Source organism: Pan troglodytes, chromosome 3 (genome assembly GCF_028858775.2).
Source record: "Pan troglodytes isolate AG18354 chromosome 3, NHGRI_mPanTro3-v2.0_pri, whole genome shotgun sequence".
NCBI classification, from domain to species: Eukaryota; Metazoa; Chordata; class Mammalia; order Primates; family Hominidae; genus Pan; species Pan troglodytes.
In genome coordinates, this window is record NC_072401.2 from 165,797,863 (window position 1) to 165,815,060 (window position 17,198).

General features: G+C 32.6%; 1 protein-coding gene and 1 long non-coding RNA gene across 6 annotated transcripts in view; one reads left to right on the top strand and one right to left on the bottom strand.

Annotated features, from left to right (window-relative positions):
• MARCHF1 (membrane associated ring-CH-type finger 1) overlaps positions 1–17,198 on the bottom strand; it is an 841,310-nt gene that overhangs the window by 552,969 nt on the left and 271,143 nt on the right. The window lies entirely within an intron of this gene.
• Positions 9,525–13,848, top strand: LOC129143791 (uncharacterized). Its single transcript, XR_008547657.1, has 3 exons — positions 9,525–9,613; positions 9,933–10,205; positions 11,435–13,848. It is a non-coding gene; the product is annotated as an uncharacterized LOC129143791 (long non-coding RNA).

Consider the following 17,198-nt stretch of genomic DNA (forward strand, 5'->3'; position numbering starts at 1 on the left):
TTCATAAATTGTGTCTTACTTTCAAACCCACGAAGCAAGCAATGTGATCAGTCCTGAAATTAACCATATTTAGTGCCTTCATCCTAACTTGCAATCCATTTTAAGCAGAGGAGAAACCAGATTTTAATGAAGCACATCTTCACAAATCACTGCTACAAATCAGCACCAGCCGTGTGGAATATTGAAATTTGAATCAACATTAAAAACTCATGTTTCCATTATTCTTCCCTGGATCTCAAATCTCAAACCCCTTCTCACATGTTGGAATTTTTTTTCTTCTAAATTATTTGTTAAAATCTGTACCACCCAATGTTGCTACAAAATAAATATAAATGGTGGTTTAGACAGGGAAGGTCTACCCACATACCACTCTTCATTTCTTTCCCTTTCTTAGAGTACATGGCATTTTAGCTACATCCTAAGGAAACAAAAGTAGTTGCTAAGGTGATGCCTCTTCTCTGAAAACTAAAAAGGAGCTCAGATGGGTAAGAGGTGAGAAATTTTTGGCTATGGTCTCTGTGGGGTGGTGAAATAAAGTCAGATGAGGGTGGATATAGACAACATTTAAAAGTTACTGAAAGGTTTTTTTTTCATTTTTTATCTTTTAATAATCATCTGGCTGTCTCTCAGACCAAGTATCATACAAAATTAAACAAATATATGGATGACTTATCTTGTCACATGTTTTCTAAAGAAGCATTTCAAAGGTGAGTGCTGGTGTGATGGCTCCATTCCTGGCTCATAAGGAAGCAACATGGAATTGGTACCAAGGGCTTGGTCCCAATTTTTTTTTCCATGTTAGAAAGGAAAATAGCCAGACAAAGAAAGCATGTTGCCTTTATGCAGAAAACAAGGTAGATGCAATAGCTGGAAAGATTTTTCCAAAAAGAACATACTTAAAAAAATGAAATAGAATAGTGTATTTCACGGCATTCCCTCCAAATCTATGCTGCATCTTGGTTAGATCTTTGAAGACACAACAAGCGTTAGGAAATGTTTTGTGTGATCTCAGTGCTGAATTCTAACACTACCCAATTCTGCTTCAGTCACATTTTCAAAAACCTGATTCCACACTTCACAGAAGAATAAACCTAAATTGACTCAATAGTGACCTCCAACACTACAATATTATACCTGATGGCATGAAAACAGAGGTAAAAATAGAAATCATTTGTAGTTCATGTACTTCTTATTTTCATTAGCCATACTTCTTGCAAACTATTTTAACCTAGAGATATAATTTTGCTTTTGTTTTTGTTTTCAACCTATTTTAGTTTCTATGATATAAAAACTCTCTAACTTAGTGGTAAGGTCCCTAAAAATCACTGAGCATTTGATTCAATATGCTTATCTCATTGCATAATCATTGTAATGAATATGTGACTTATCCCATTTCACAGGCAAACAAATTGAGGACTTTGAAAACTAGGATATTATAATAACTTAGGTCCCATAGCTGATAAGAGAAGCTGTGATTATGGTTTTTCTCCTATCAAATTTTTTATAATAAAGAATTTCTCTCTTAAGAATGATGAATTTGGAGTAGTAACTTATTTAGTATAATTTGTTTGACTAATGAAACCATAGATTATTGTTTATTACTTTCCCCAGCTGTACCAATTCATTTCTTGAATATAAAGGTACATAATAAATATTTGGTGAATTAAATAGAATTGCATTTTCATGTTTTAAATGAGGTAAGATACCTAACCTTTACTTTTATATAAGGCATTTAAATAAGAAAAGTAAAAGAATTTACACATTTTCCATGCTTTAGATTAAAAAACTTTTTATTTGTAGAATAATGTCATTATATAAATGTAATAAGCATTGCATAAACAGTAAAATAAGCAATTATAATTTGCTAATCTAAGCTACCATTTTATATAAATTCTAAATTTGCTGACTCCCAATGTAAAGTAAATGCTTATAATTTGCTATTTGAATGCCTCTATGAATCATAAATTTGCAGACTTCCAAAATTCAACTAAGAAACACTGCAAAGTAAGCAATGTTTTTTCAGTGTTCTAGTTGGGAGACATATGTTTCTATTTCATGGCTCTTTATTGTAAGATTCAACTTGTTTAGCTATATTGCTTGAACCACTATTAATGTCAAAGAACAAACCACATTGATGACTTTATCACAATACATAAAACAAAACAGTGTTGTGTAAGTGGAAAAGCTGATGATTTTTTTAAAAGTAATGAAATAAAATGAAACAATAGTCATCTATTTATATTTTATTAAATAAATTTGCTTTTTAAGCCCACAAAGCCCAGAAAAGATATTTATTATATCACTTCCTATGTTCTATAGCTTGATTTCATAATCTCAACCAGTCCATTTAATAAGTTTTCTCTCCACTTCCTCTTTTAGTATATTTCTTTCATTTACATAATCTAAGTTGACATATATCCCAAAGTACAGGATTGGTTTCCAAGCAATTGAAAGGCTTTCTGTGTAGTGGATCTATTATTTGAATTACAGCAAAATTCATATTTAACAATTCTATTTATAAGTCTTCATCTCAATCTCAGATATACTTTAATTTATAATTTATTTAAAATCCCTAGATAAACCAAAAATATTAGTTTTATGAGGCTTTGCAAGCAAAATGAATTGCAAAGATTTAGCCCAACTTAAATTTGCTTTTACCTAAAATGAGATTTTCAGCACTTTAAAAAACATGCACTTAAGGGAAATGTCTTATTTTCTTCACTATATAAAGTGCCATAATGAAACTAAAGATAAAAATTAAGGTTCTGAATGCTCAGATAGAAGAAAATTATTTTCTCCAACACAATAAGACAAAGTAGTAATAATACCAAGTCATATTATGTTCTCAACAATAGCACATTTCCTTATTGGCATTTCATTTGCCAAATACTCACTGACATTAAGGCACAGACTGGAGAAATAATATGTAATTTAAGAGTTTTTGTGCATTATAAATAAAGCATGGTTATCACAAATAAAACCCTTAAGTACTTAAAGAGAAGTCTCACGGGCAAATATTGATAATCATTGTAATGGTTTTTCACAATATGTGTGCAACAATTGTGTAGCGGAATTTTACTATCTTGGTGCATAAAAATAATTTATATTATGACTATGTATTCTGTACTACTTTTCTGTATAGGCATGAGATAAGATAGAATACTTATTGGAGAAAGTACAATTTGAATTATGAAAAAATAAATCTTGGCAAACTTCCTGTTTCTTTCAGTTACAGAAATTTTTGTACAGAAATGGGGGGTTATAAGAATTTATTACTTTGGTTAATAACATAACTATAAAAAAGAAAAGGCTATTAAAAAATGGTATACATTCTGGAAATCAAATCTTCCCAAATAATGTTTTGTTGGCTGATTTTAAATCTTGGAATTTATAACATTATTGAGAGATAAACATCATTAGCTCTGAGAAAAAACAAATTACTTTTTCCCTCTAAGTAGGCTTTTGTTTTTCAAATGTTCGTTCAGTTCAATATACCTGAGTACATTTTTATTTCATGTATCAAAGACCACTACACAAACTTTATAAATACTGGCTAAAAATATACATTGCCATGGAGATGTATCATGAATCTTTTCAAAGGATTATCATTAGAAAAAAACTGTGTCTTATAATTTGAGGAAAACTTTTGTTTCAAAAATATAAAACCATTTATTTAATGATATATAAATTGCTAACAGCATCTAAGATCCTTCATTAATATAATAAATTTCATGTTTCATCACGAAAAGTTCAATATGCTTCACTACTGTACACATCAGTTATTATGAGTGATATTTATTGAACATTATTAATTGTGTATTATCTCACTGAACTCTTTGTTCTACCCATCTTCCATATTAAGGACTCAAATGTTCAGATTGGTAGGACCACATATCCAAAATTGGTAGAGTTAATATTTAAGCCTAGAAAAATTCATACTCTGTGTTTTTAATCAATAAACCATACTCTACTTCATTTTAAGAAATTAATGGACATTAAGTGAAAATGGTACTTAGGAGTGTCAGTTATTCCCAAGAACTCACACATAATCTCTGTAAATGATTTTTCATTATGAATGTGGACAGAATTAATTTTATATAATTTTGAGAAGATAGATGGTGTCTTGAGAGGAAGAAAACACCTGTCAAGTGAATGACAGGAAATATTATAACAATAATTTCAAAAAGACAGACAATAAAATCAAATAAAAACTAACCTTAAAAACACCTTTAGTAAGTTTCATTTTAATGAGGCACCTAGTACAATGCCTGGAGCACAGTATGTGTTTAATAAGTATGTATTTAATGCATGCAGGAATAAATGAATATGTTTTAGTAATCCTAGGGAACAGACCAGTGCCTTGGGGGAGTTGCCACATGACTTTGCCTCAGAGATGAAGCACAGTCAATTCAACCAACTGAATTTTGATGTTTTGGTCAATTTACTGAAAATTTTCTTTTTTCTAAATACTTAAGGATGCTGAAAAGGAGATAATAACTATTCAAGCAACACATTTTATGATTTCAGGAATCATTTCTTCAAGAGGGATGAAGAAATGATTCCTTTAATCATACAAATGTATTATCTAGAACCATCCCTTATAGTGTGTACAATATTCTTCATAAATACTTCAAAGTGATATTGAATAAATCAATGTCCATAGTGAAATTAATTAGAAAATTTTTTAGTCTTTTCAACAAGCAGTTATAATTGTTATGAGCAAAAACATGAAGACATAGAAACACAGATAGACAAAGTACAATATATAAAACAGAAAATAGATAGGTAAATAGATTAGAGTAGACTCTCAGAGTAGCCATCGGTTAGGTTTTATCGGAGGATTAAAGTCAAATAAACACATGGAATCAATTAAAATTATATAAGATGAATGTACTCCGTTCACAAACAAATTAATCCTTTGCCAATTCCATCTTCATCCCAGGTTCCCAGCTAAATACACACTAGCCTAGACTAATTTGTCTATACTACAAATCAAAGAGATATTAGACAAAACAGCCCTCTTGTTCTCATCAAGGAACTTAACAAATCCTCATTGTATTCCTTAATTGATAGCTTTTTTCTGTGTTTTTTTTTTTCTGTGCCTCATAACATTTTTCTGTGCATTTCCAAGCTAAAATACATAAAACCCAGCTGGAATCTGTCATGCTTTGTCCGCATCACTTCAATAATTCCAGAGCTGCTGCTACACTTGAATGAAAGGATGACTGACATTGAAATAGAGCAGAAATTTAAGTAGAGATGTTAAATTGAGATATGACATAAAAATGGTCTTCAAACATATGAATGAGTATTAGACAGATGAAAAGTATTTTCCTCCCTGAGAACCATAGATCAGGAATAAGAAGTAGAGTTAATTTAGACATTTGAAAATGACAATAAAGTGAAATAACGTTAAAAATGTGTTTGTGTGTTTCCCCTCATGGATTTACTCTCTAAGATAGATACTGGAGGTTTTTCAGAATTCATTATTTACACACTTATCACAAACACAGAGGTATTACTCTAATTTGAGATAAATTAGTGTTCAAAGGTTCCCATGAGAAGTAAAGTTTGATAATTCTACAGTTAGGTTGAGAAGCTTACATAAAATTTATTTTATAATTTGATGTTTTCCTTAGTCAAGAGTAGTCTATAAGTGTTTAACATAAAATATTATTCATAATCTGGGGTGAAGGCTCAGAAAGCATCTGTTTAAAATCTATAAATCCAATGGCCAGGTGTGGCAGCTCACACCTGTGGTCCTAGTGCTTTGGGAGGCCAAGATGGGCAGATCGCTTGAGCCAAGGAGTCTGAGACCAGCCTGGGCAACATGGCAAAACTCTGACTCTACAAAAAATACAAACTTTGGGCTGGCATGGTGGTGTGTGCTTGTAGTCCCAGCTACTAGGGAAACCGAGGTGGGAGAATCACCTGAGCCCCAGGAGGCTGAAGCTGCAGTGAGCCCAGATCGCACCACTGCACTCTGGCCTGGGAGACAGAGTGAGTCTCTACCTCAGAAAAATTAAAATAAAATAGAACAAAATAAGTAACCAAATAAGTGAAAAAATCCAAAAGACAACTTAATAAGATAATCATAAAACCAGAACAATAGTGTTTTAGGACAAAGGAGCATATTTTATACAATAGGGATTATTTTCTTTAAATTATATGTAAGAAGAGATACATGCTAAAATTGAAACCGGTTTGACTTACAAACATATGGATAATTCTTTTTTTAGAGTGAATGTCAAAGACAAAGTTTTAAGCTTCATGAAAACATGTATCTAACCTAGAATGATCCTTCACATGCTCCTAAGATTTAGCTGAGAGCTTTACATTTCTTACAGTCACTTAAATTGTACTTAACTATAAAATGTATTATCTAAGGCAATATTATCCTTTACTTGTAAAAGGCAAATAGCATTCATTAAAAAGTATTTTTCTCTTGAGAAAGAATAAACTAAATAACAAAATATGACATTGAATATTGTCATGAAAATACGACATTGAATATTGTCATGAAAATAAATGTTTTTTAATATTTTTGGTATACATATGAAAGAGTTTTAGAAATAAAATATAAATTGGATTTGTCTTCATGTCTGTACTCATGGAAGATGAACACATACCAATTAAATATAATTTCTACTAAAAATTGTGCACTTCAAAATTTGTTGAGGTTATTAGATCTCATGTTCAGTGTTCTTCCCTCAAAACAGAAACAAAAACAAAGGAACACAAGAAAATTTTTGAAAGTGTTGTATATGTCTATTACCTTGACTGAGGTGATGGTATTTAAAATGGCTGCATATGTACAAACTCATTAAATTATACACACTAAATATGTACAGTTCTTTGTTTAAAATAAACAATATTCTAGAGTTGATGCTATAGAAACTTAAAGGAACTTAAATCTACTAATATTTCATTTACAAATATGGTTACAGTGAATGAGATCCTCAAGATCCTCGGATCCTCAAGATCCAAGAAAAGCTATTTTGATTCAGGAACAATAATAATTGTGAAAGGGCTCATCCTCAGAGTTATCTAGAAAGATAAGTAAGTAGTTATTACTCTTTAAAGGTTTGAAGGAATTCACTTGTGAAACCATCTCAGCAAGCTTGCTGTATTTTGAAGGATGTCTCTTTCTCAAGCTTTTTTATTTCTTCTATGTAAATCTGTTTAGATTCTTTCTGTCTCCTTGAGTAAATTTTAGTAAATTATATTTTCTTAGAAAATTTTAATATATATATATCTGTAGAAATATAATAAAATAATGTCTTAGAATTCATATTGAACTGGAATATTTATTTATAGGACATATTCTAAAAAGGCAACAGATAAATAGGCAAAGCATGTACACACAATTCACCAGGTAGAAACACAATAAACTAACAAAATGTGAAGAAAGTACAAAAATCACTAACCAATTAAATACATGTAAATTAAATTGATGAAGTATCACTTTTGCCTTGCAATTGGGGAAGATATAATTTAAATAAAAATTTCAATACAGCTGAGACTTTTTGAAACAAGGACTCTCAAGTGATATTGATATAAGCATAAAGGGATTCAAACTATTTGGAAAGAAAATATATTAAAGGCTCAAGCATGTTCTTACCCAATTACTCAGTCATTCTACTTCTGTGAATTATTCTAAAATAATTTAAAATAGAGATTCCTAAAAATATTTTTATTGTATTTTTGATGATTAAATTTTGAAACAACACTATTCAAACAATAAGTAAAAGGTATATCTATAAGACATTATCGTATATATCCATAGAATTGGTGTTTGTAGATTTTTGGTTGGAAATATCACCTGTTATCTTCTGAATCTTTTATAGCTTCACAATAAAATATTATGAACATATTAAAAATGCAAAAATTCATAACAGAAAAAATACATTATAACAAACAAAGTAGTCAAAATCTGGGTAAAATTTAAGTAATCTCAAGGTTAACAGGATAGGATTAAGAGATCTTATTGAGATAAGAATCTTATCATCAGTGGCCCACATATTAATAGGCACTCAAGCAGCAAGACAGACACCAAGGTGGCAAAACTAAGAGAAAAACTAATCAGAAAGTTTGTGAGGCTTAAGAAAAGCTGGTGGAGGAGGAGATAACTGCATTTGAACACCAGGAGTAAAACACCAGAACTAAGGGCAGAGAGAGATCCTGAAGAAAAGGTGAAGGCTATTGTCTCCAGGAAACGCATTTGATTGAAGTGAGTCAAAGAAATCACCCCATTTCAAACAGAGCAACCTTGAGAATGACTGTTGAACGAGAAGCTAGGAGAATCTCTGGCCTCAATCTGTGCTTGTTCTCAGATTTTAGAAGGTAATTTAACTGGTACCCAAATGGACTGTGAAAGAAATAAGGTCACACCAAATATCAATCTGGTGGCAAATATCAGCTCTTAATAGAATGGGAAATTTTAACACATCTCTCTCTCTCTGTCATTGACAGATCCTGTGGATTAAAAATTTAAAAATAAAATACAGAAAATGTTGAATGATATCTTCTTGATTTAATAATTATGCATCAGATTATGTATTCCATAACACATGCACATCATTTTTAATATTGTTAAATATTTGAAACATAATTAAGGTCATTTAAAAACCTTTTTATAGTGAAAAATTACAAACATATGTAAAAATAGGGACAACAGGATAATTTTCACCAAGTTTTATATATATATATATATAAAATGAATTGCTATATAAAATGAATTGCACACAGTTAATATGTACAATGTGTGCACTCAGAAAAGCAAATCACTTGAAAATTAAGAATACATAGTTTCCTAACAGGTGAGTTAAAGAAAAATGCAAATATTAAGTAAGAACTACTTGCAATCATTGTCAGCAAATATTGGCTTGAAATACTATATCTCAAATACAGGCTACAAACTGGAGATTCAAAAATAAATAAAAGATCACCTATCTACAAGTAGTTTATAGTCAAATTGGAAATTATGCTCAAAAGGCAATTGTAATATTGTGTTAGAAATATTGTAGTGTGACTAAATACTGGATATGTGACAAAAAACAGCATTTAATTAATTTTTGAAATTTCAGAGAAATTTGACTAAAGGAAATATCTAAGAAGAGTAATGATGTTCTGGTGAAGTGGGAAGTATATGTATACTTTTGTGTGTGTGTGTGTGTCTGTATGTGTGTCTGTGTGTTTGTTTATATGGTGGATCCCAATAATTAGGTAAAAAAAAATGACCCAAAATGCGCATGTCTGGCATCTTTTTTCCACACTTACTCCAAGATACAATGGGTACAAAGTCATCACGTTGGTGAGGGATATATGCAAACAATCAACAACAAGGTCTCTTCTCACCGAGGCTTACTTGGCTACTGCTGTTGCTGGATCTCTAACCTGCCTACAACAAGGACAAGTAATGAGGCTCAATGATTGTACCAGTAGTCAGCTGGGGTAACCAGGCACCCACTGGGCACCAGGCTGTTTACCTTAAGTCCCTTCCATTATGATGTGAACAGAGAGTTGTACTCACTGGAATAGACACTTTTTCTGGATATGCATCTGTCTTCCCTGACAAAAATGTTTCTGCAAGCCTTAACATCTGTGGACTCAGGTAAGGCCATATTCACTATCATGTATCCCATACAACACTGGTTTCAACCAAAGAACAACATGTACCCCATCATTCAGTGGCAGCTAACCTGACAGAAGGTGGGGGAGCTGACTGAGGGTTCAGTTAAGGCATTCTGTGAAGTTGGAGTGCAGTTCAATGGGATGTGATATATATAAACAGGTTTATAAGCTGTCTATTCTATATCCAGAATACTTGGGTCAAGAATACAAGGGTGTAGTGGAAGTTGTTCCTCTCTCTATTAGGACCAATAACCAACTTACAGAATTTTACTTACATTTACCAAAACTTTCGTCTGCAGTGCTTCAGAGTTCTTCATTTCCAAGGGTGTAATGTTTTCTCCAAGAGATAAAAATACTGTTTTAATTTAATTGGATATTGAAACTGCCACCAGTCCACTATTGAGTTCTCATCTTATTGAACCAATTGATAAAGAAGAAAGTTACTCTACTGGTTACGTTGACTGATCTCAATTATCAGAAGGAAATTGATTTCTTGATCTACACTGGAGCAGAAAAGATTATGTCTAGAACACAGGGGATTTTCTAAAGCTTCTCTTATTCCACATCCAACGGTAAGAGTTAAGGAAAACTTAGATCAATCCTATGAATAGAAGATCAGAGAATTTAAAACCCTCTGTAAATGGGCTTTACACTCCACAAGTAAAGAACCCTGGTAATTTGAAGGTCTGGTTAATAACTGGGTAAGATGGAATGCATGCTAGAACAATGAAGTTATATTCAAACAGAAGTGAGGCCATTAGCAGTAGATTTATATAATTTCTTCCTTATTTATCTGCTTATATTAACTTACTTTTTCCTCTTTCTTTCTCCTATTGTTTTACAGTAGTAGTACTGGAGATAATATAACTTAAAGTGTGGTTTTTAAATTATAGTAGACCCAATTGGACTATAACTAAAACACAGGAGGAATTATCATCCCTAGAAATTAATTTGGGGACTGATAGAACATTTTTCTTCCTTTTGGAGAAGAGAGTAAGATACTCTTCATTTTTATAAAAATGGATTTTATCATACTAAGTAGAAATGTCAAAGGCAACTAATACTATTGTTGTGTAGAATTTACACACGGACAGAAGGTTGCAAATAGACACTGAGAAATGAAAAGTAATAACTAGATCAATCTCTTGTCCCTTTGCTCTCAGCCTCCATTCTCACTCTTCTGTGCTCTGTTACAAAGAGTCTATGATACCACAAACTATATTTCCCAGATTCTCTTGGTTAAGTTTTCAATTAGGGTTGAATATTAGAACCCAGGAGAAATGGAATAGTGACTCCCTACATTTCAAGTTTCTGGCAGAGTCTCTCACAGGACAATTCAGTAGAAGTTTTAGCACTGAAGGGGAGGACAGTGGCGGTGAGCATCCTGGTGGTCCCTTCAGGCTAGAAATAAACTCCTGGGCATCTGTATTCCAGCAACAGAAGCCTTCTCAGCACAGCACCCTTAGTGTATGGGTAAAATTCGTGCATCTCCAGCCCAGAAGAGAAAAACCAGTAATTAACTCTTGAGTTGCTTTATCTTTTCTTCTCTCTTGCCCCTTATATTTCTCTTTTGTTCCTCCAGCTCTTCTGACACTGTTATAATCAATATAATATTAATATCATATGTTTTGGGTTTGAAATAACTAGTGTTATTTTTATCTGATTAGCACATGTCCAAATTTCACCTCTCTAGGTTTCAGTACAAACAAGAGTGCCCCTAATACTTAAGAGAAATATGTAACATAGAGAGCTTTATTTCATATCAACATTTGTTTGGGTCTGTCTTCTGTCTGCTGTGCAGGACATTCCTGTAAGAAGTGGATGGACATGCCAGCAAAATAAAAAGGGCTGAACTGTATGGTCAGAAAAAGAAGAGGAAATAATTTAAACTCTAATCCTCTCTCAGTTACTAAAGGTATGCATACTGATTTTGAAGCCAGCAGCCTGCCATGAGCCCAGGTTAGTGAAGGGAGGATAATGCTGTAGAGCAATACAGGTACAGGTCAACCAAACTAAGACTGAAATGACAGGGACAATAGAGAATTACATTATGCCCTCCAGTTCAAGGTGCAGCCAAGTTGGCCCAAAAAGAGACGCTAGTCTCCAGCAAAGTCCGGAGAGAACAGAGTAAGATTTGAGCAGTGGATGTCAGTGGCCATGGACCTGCCTCCATTGCCATAAGGTTATATAAGCCCTGCTTTCGTATCACTCTTACCTAAGAGAGCAAGGGAATAGGAATGAAAGTGCATTTACAAGTATCCCCAAAGACTGAGAGTTATCTAATATGATTGTGATATAAAAACCTGACAAATATTACACAAATATAAAGATAGTTTAAGAATATGAAACCAAATATTCAAAGCAAACTTCAGGAAAATTGAATTCAGAAACATGACTAGGTGTTGTTTGCCACTGGATTGCAAATTTAAAAAACACAATGATTAATCTATTGGATGCTTATCAAAAAATATACCTTCAGTTCAAAGAAAAGAACAACTGTGATCATCTGACTGCTAAAAGTAATTTAATAGTATTTAAATATTTCTGAGAAACACTCTAATTTAAATAGAAATGTAAGAACACATCTTTACATTACAAAAGATAACTGTATCATAACAATAAAAATACTATCCAAAAACCCATTAACAGTAAACAAACCACAAGCAATCCCATTAAAGTCTCAAGTTGCCCATTATCATCACTAATAGTTAACAATGCTTAACAATGGCCTAAACATTTTAGTTGATACAACAAAACACTAACCACAAATAATACCTATAGCTGTTAGACGGGAGAAAACAGAATTATGAGAGGTCTCCCTGAGTATAAGTTGAGAGCTCAGACTTCAAGCCCAGAACAGCCTGGATTATACTCCAGGGCCTATTCCTCACTAGCCACCACTCAATAGCATCAGGAACTTCAGATAGTTACTTAACATTAGTACCTCAGTTTACTCATTTGTAAAATAAGCATAGTAATAGCATATATGACTAGTGTGATTGTGAGGATAAATGAGGTAATATAGGTGAAAATAAATGCCCGAGAAGTGGTAAATGTGTTTGCTATATTACACACACACACAAACACACACACAACAACCTTAGTCAAGTCATTTTCACTCATTTCTATTGATGATTTTTGTCCATAAAATGAAAGCAAAAATTGCCTTCTCAGCATTGTGTCAAGAGTATGAAATAAAATGTATATTTAAGTGATTTTTGATACTATCACATAATACAATTATAATAAACCATAATCACTAATTATAGTTTCATTATGAACTGTATCTGTTACTGTAAAAAAGTAACCAAACTTTCATCCCTATCTCTGAAATTATTCTAAAAGTAAAAAGAAAAACCAAAACTCAACTAAAAAACTTAAACTTTTTAAATTTAAAATTTGTGCCTCAAGGACATGAACAGACACTTCTCAAAAGAAGACATACAAGCAGCCAACAAACACAAAAATAATCAGTATCACTAATCGTCAGAGAAATGCAAATCAAACCACAATGACATACCATCTCACACAGTCAGAATAGCTACGATTAAGAAGTCAAAAAATAACATATACTGACGAGACTGAGGAGAAAGGGGAACGCTCATACAGTGCTGCTGGGAAAGTGGCTTTGTTAAGCCACTGTGGAAAGCAGTATGAAGATTTCTTAAAGAACTAAAAATAGAATTACCATTTGACCCAGCAATCCCATTACTGGGTATATACCCAAAGGGAAATAAATCATTCTACCTAAAAGACACATGCACTCATATGTTCACTGCAGCACTATTCACAATAGCGAAGACATGGAATCATCAATCGGTGCCCATCAATGGTGGACTGACTAAAGAAAATGTGGTACATATATATTATGGAATACTATGCAGCCATAAAAAGAACAAAATAATGTCCTTTGCAGCAATATGGATGCAGCCAGAGGTCATTATCCTAAGCAAACTAACACAGAAACAGAAAACCAAATATTGCACATTCCCACTTATAAATGGAAGCTAAATCTTGGGTTCCTGTGGACATAAAATTGGGAACAATAGACACTGGAGTCTTCAAAAGGGGGAAGAAAGGAAGGAGGGAAAGGGCTGAAAAACTTCCTATTTGGTACTATGTTCATTATCTGGGTGATGGAATAAATATAAGCCCAAACCTCAGCACTATGAAATACCCTCTTGTAACAGACCTGCACATGTATTTCCTGTAACTAAAATTAAAAAAAAAATTAAAAAATGTGCCTCCAGAGTCCTTCTCTTTGTAAGGAATATGTAAGAGCAAATAAGGTGAACACAAAGTAAAAAGAATCAAAGTTAGAGAAAACACAAAAACAGAATGTAATAGAAATTTGTTATTCTATACTAACATTATACAAGATTAATTCACCTTGTACCCATATGACAATATCCATTTAATAAAACTGTGCATTATTCTGAATCTCACTGCATGCAAAAAAGATCATTTTTTAGCCATAAGTATCATATAAATTGAAAGAAATTTATTTGAAAACATTTAGTGACTGATGCTCAGAAGCTTAAGTGGTACTATTTTACTATGCCTAAACTATGAAGAAATCATTGAAGCCTTTACAGCAAGAAGGAAAACCCCGGGGAGTCTACTAACAATTTAGCACTGCCAATTCTTTTGGTAATGTTCATTTTACTTTTCATAGAGAAGTACAGAAAAGCTGTTCACTATAATTAAGACTTTAAAAACTGTAGACATGTAAAAAAATAAGTAAGGCTTGTTATACTATAGACATCATTTAGTATGTAATGCAAGTCTCACAACACAGCGTCGAGGCCTCATATTTTTTGAACTTACTGCCTAAAATAAGTATATTTTAAAGATCTTGGTAAATACATTTCGTCAAGAAAGATTGTGACACCAAAGGAGAGCTTCTATCCTAGGATTTACAGATCCTATCTATGGGTTCCGTGAATAGACTTCGGATGACGTCACTAATCTCTAACTGAAATTGATCATCTCTTGAATCCTTAAATTATGACTAGTCAGTAAACCACAATAGCATTAGCGATATCTTTGAAATTTTCATTTTAGAAATTATTTCATATCATATTTTGGTTATTATAGATATCATAAACTATGATTTATACTCAGAGTTTCAAAATTATTATTATTATTAAACATATGCCTAGATCTTGTTAAGTTTACCTGTTACTATGGCACAAATTTGATTTCTCATGTTTTTGATCACTGTTTCAATATAATTGATTACTTGGGTAATCCTCTGTATTTAAGTATATGTATTAAAAATATTAACAAACATTCTGAGAGGGAATGCATAACCTTCACCAGACTTCCAAATGGACTTATGGCACTATGGTGACTCTGTAATGGGTCAACTGGGCTAGGATCAGCTACATTTTCCAGAATCTCCTTCCCTGTATTATTTAGGTAGGTTGGGCCACACACATTTTTGTGAGATTTGAGGGAACAAGTGAAGCAACATCCATATTCCCTTTTATTTGGAAGGCTGGGCAGGGTGAACCAGTGCCTTTGTAGGTCATACTCATCGCAGTTTATCTTCCGGCTGGCTTCATGGTGGAACACAGAAGCTGGACCTGCTACTATTCCACCATTTCCTGTGACCCCTTCAGCTTCTCCTGGCTAGACAAGTGTTTAGCTCTGTGATTATGGGCACTAGCTTCTACCATGGGATATCTCTATCATTAAGGTAGAAAGCAGTGATAAGTGAGAGCTGACATGAGTTACAACCCATTTTGGTTCATTTCAGCTCATGCTTTCAGCTTACCACTTGCTCTTTCCCACTTCACACCCATCTAAAACAAAATTTCAGATTATCATAAGATAATCATAAGGCCATGATATTAGCTAATGTTTATTCTAGGTTTATTCTAATTTTTGAAGTAATTGTTGGCTGGTATTTTCTGGTTATGAAAATATATGTAGGTTAACTTCACTATATTTGTTTAGCTTCTTCTAAATCTAATGGTTCCAGGACAGGTATGTTAGGAAGACAACCCTGAAATAAAGAACAAAAAACTCAAGATCACCAGGAAGTGCTTGTTTTGAAGGACAAGAGGAATTATTGAAGAGTAGCCCTAAAATGTCATGATTCAATTCAAGGAGATAGTTTAATTCTACTCTAGTTGAGTTCATGGTGTACTTCAGTCTTATTTCATGCTGTGACATTCAGTCTTACACTTCAATCTTATTCTAGGATTGGTATTTTAAAAACTCTATGTGATTTGTGTGTCACAACGAAAGTGATAGAGCAGCATCACCAATAAATTGGTATGTATTCCCAACTATTTTAAGAAAGAATGAAGATCTTTTCATGATCTATTCAGTCACAGAAGAGAGATGTGCTCAGATCAAGGAGCACTGAATGTGATGTGAAAATTATTTTGGCTGTCTTTATGCAATGGTTAGGGCCGACCATCTATATTCATAACTCTTGTCTGACCAACATGACTGGTAATGCATTTAGACACATGACTGTCTTGTCTTTAGATTAAAAACATGGAGGACCTGCTCATGCTAATTTAGAAAAGGGCCATGTAAGTGGTCCAATTTTTCTCCCATTGGCTCTAAAGAACATACAATTTTTGTTATCATTGCAAAGCAGAAAAGATTACCTTTTGCAGATTTATTATTTCACATATAGTTAATGTTGAATTTGTGTGGAAAATCATTGAACCTCAGTCAAATGCATGTATGTGTTATCATCAAAATGTTTTGATTCACAATCTCTGCAAAATTTAGCAGGATGATTGAAGTTGGTTTTCTCAGCTGCATAAACAGTCTGACTTGTATGGGGTGCTTAATCCACAGGAGACCCAGAGAATGTCAAAAATGGGATACAATCAGGAAAAGTCAGAATATTTCAGCAGATTGATATTTATGTACAATCGTGCTACCATGTAAAGTTGTGAGTGCTCTTTTCATTTATTTAATAAGAGCAGGTTAGAATGTTAGCACTTTCAATGTTAAAGAGATTTAAGGCTATGTGGAAAAATACTATGTCTGTCTATATACTTTTTCATTTTCTATAATTGTACAAATTTCTTTGTCAAAACATCTTCCATTATATTTATAAAGACCTCATTGAAATAAAAATCAGTTTGAGATAAGCTCTATTTCCTAGAAAAGTCTCCCTTGTTGTCTCAGATAAGTATTATATAAGCTACTCTAACAGGACTGATTACCTAAGGCATATTAGAAAGCAATGAAGCATAAAACTTCTTTTCAATATCAAATGCAAAGCAGGACAAAAGGTGAATTCATTAATGCGAATGTTAAAACAAATGAAATAGAAAGTCAGAGTTGTTAATTATGCGGGAAAAACAAATGAGAGTTCGTCATGCTTAAAAAAACCTTTTAAAATATATTATTCAAAAGAAAATTTTGTTAATATTGTTCTCTGAGGTCATAATATCAAAAATATATGTATAAATGCCTTTAAAAGCTGTGAAAATTGTGAATCTAATACTTTTTAATTTTGTTATATTTTCTATTATGGATGTGAAAAGATGCAAGTGATAATAATTATGAACAAGGAAGAAGAAATAAGTGTA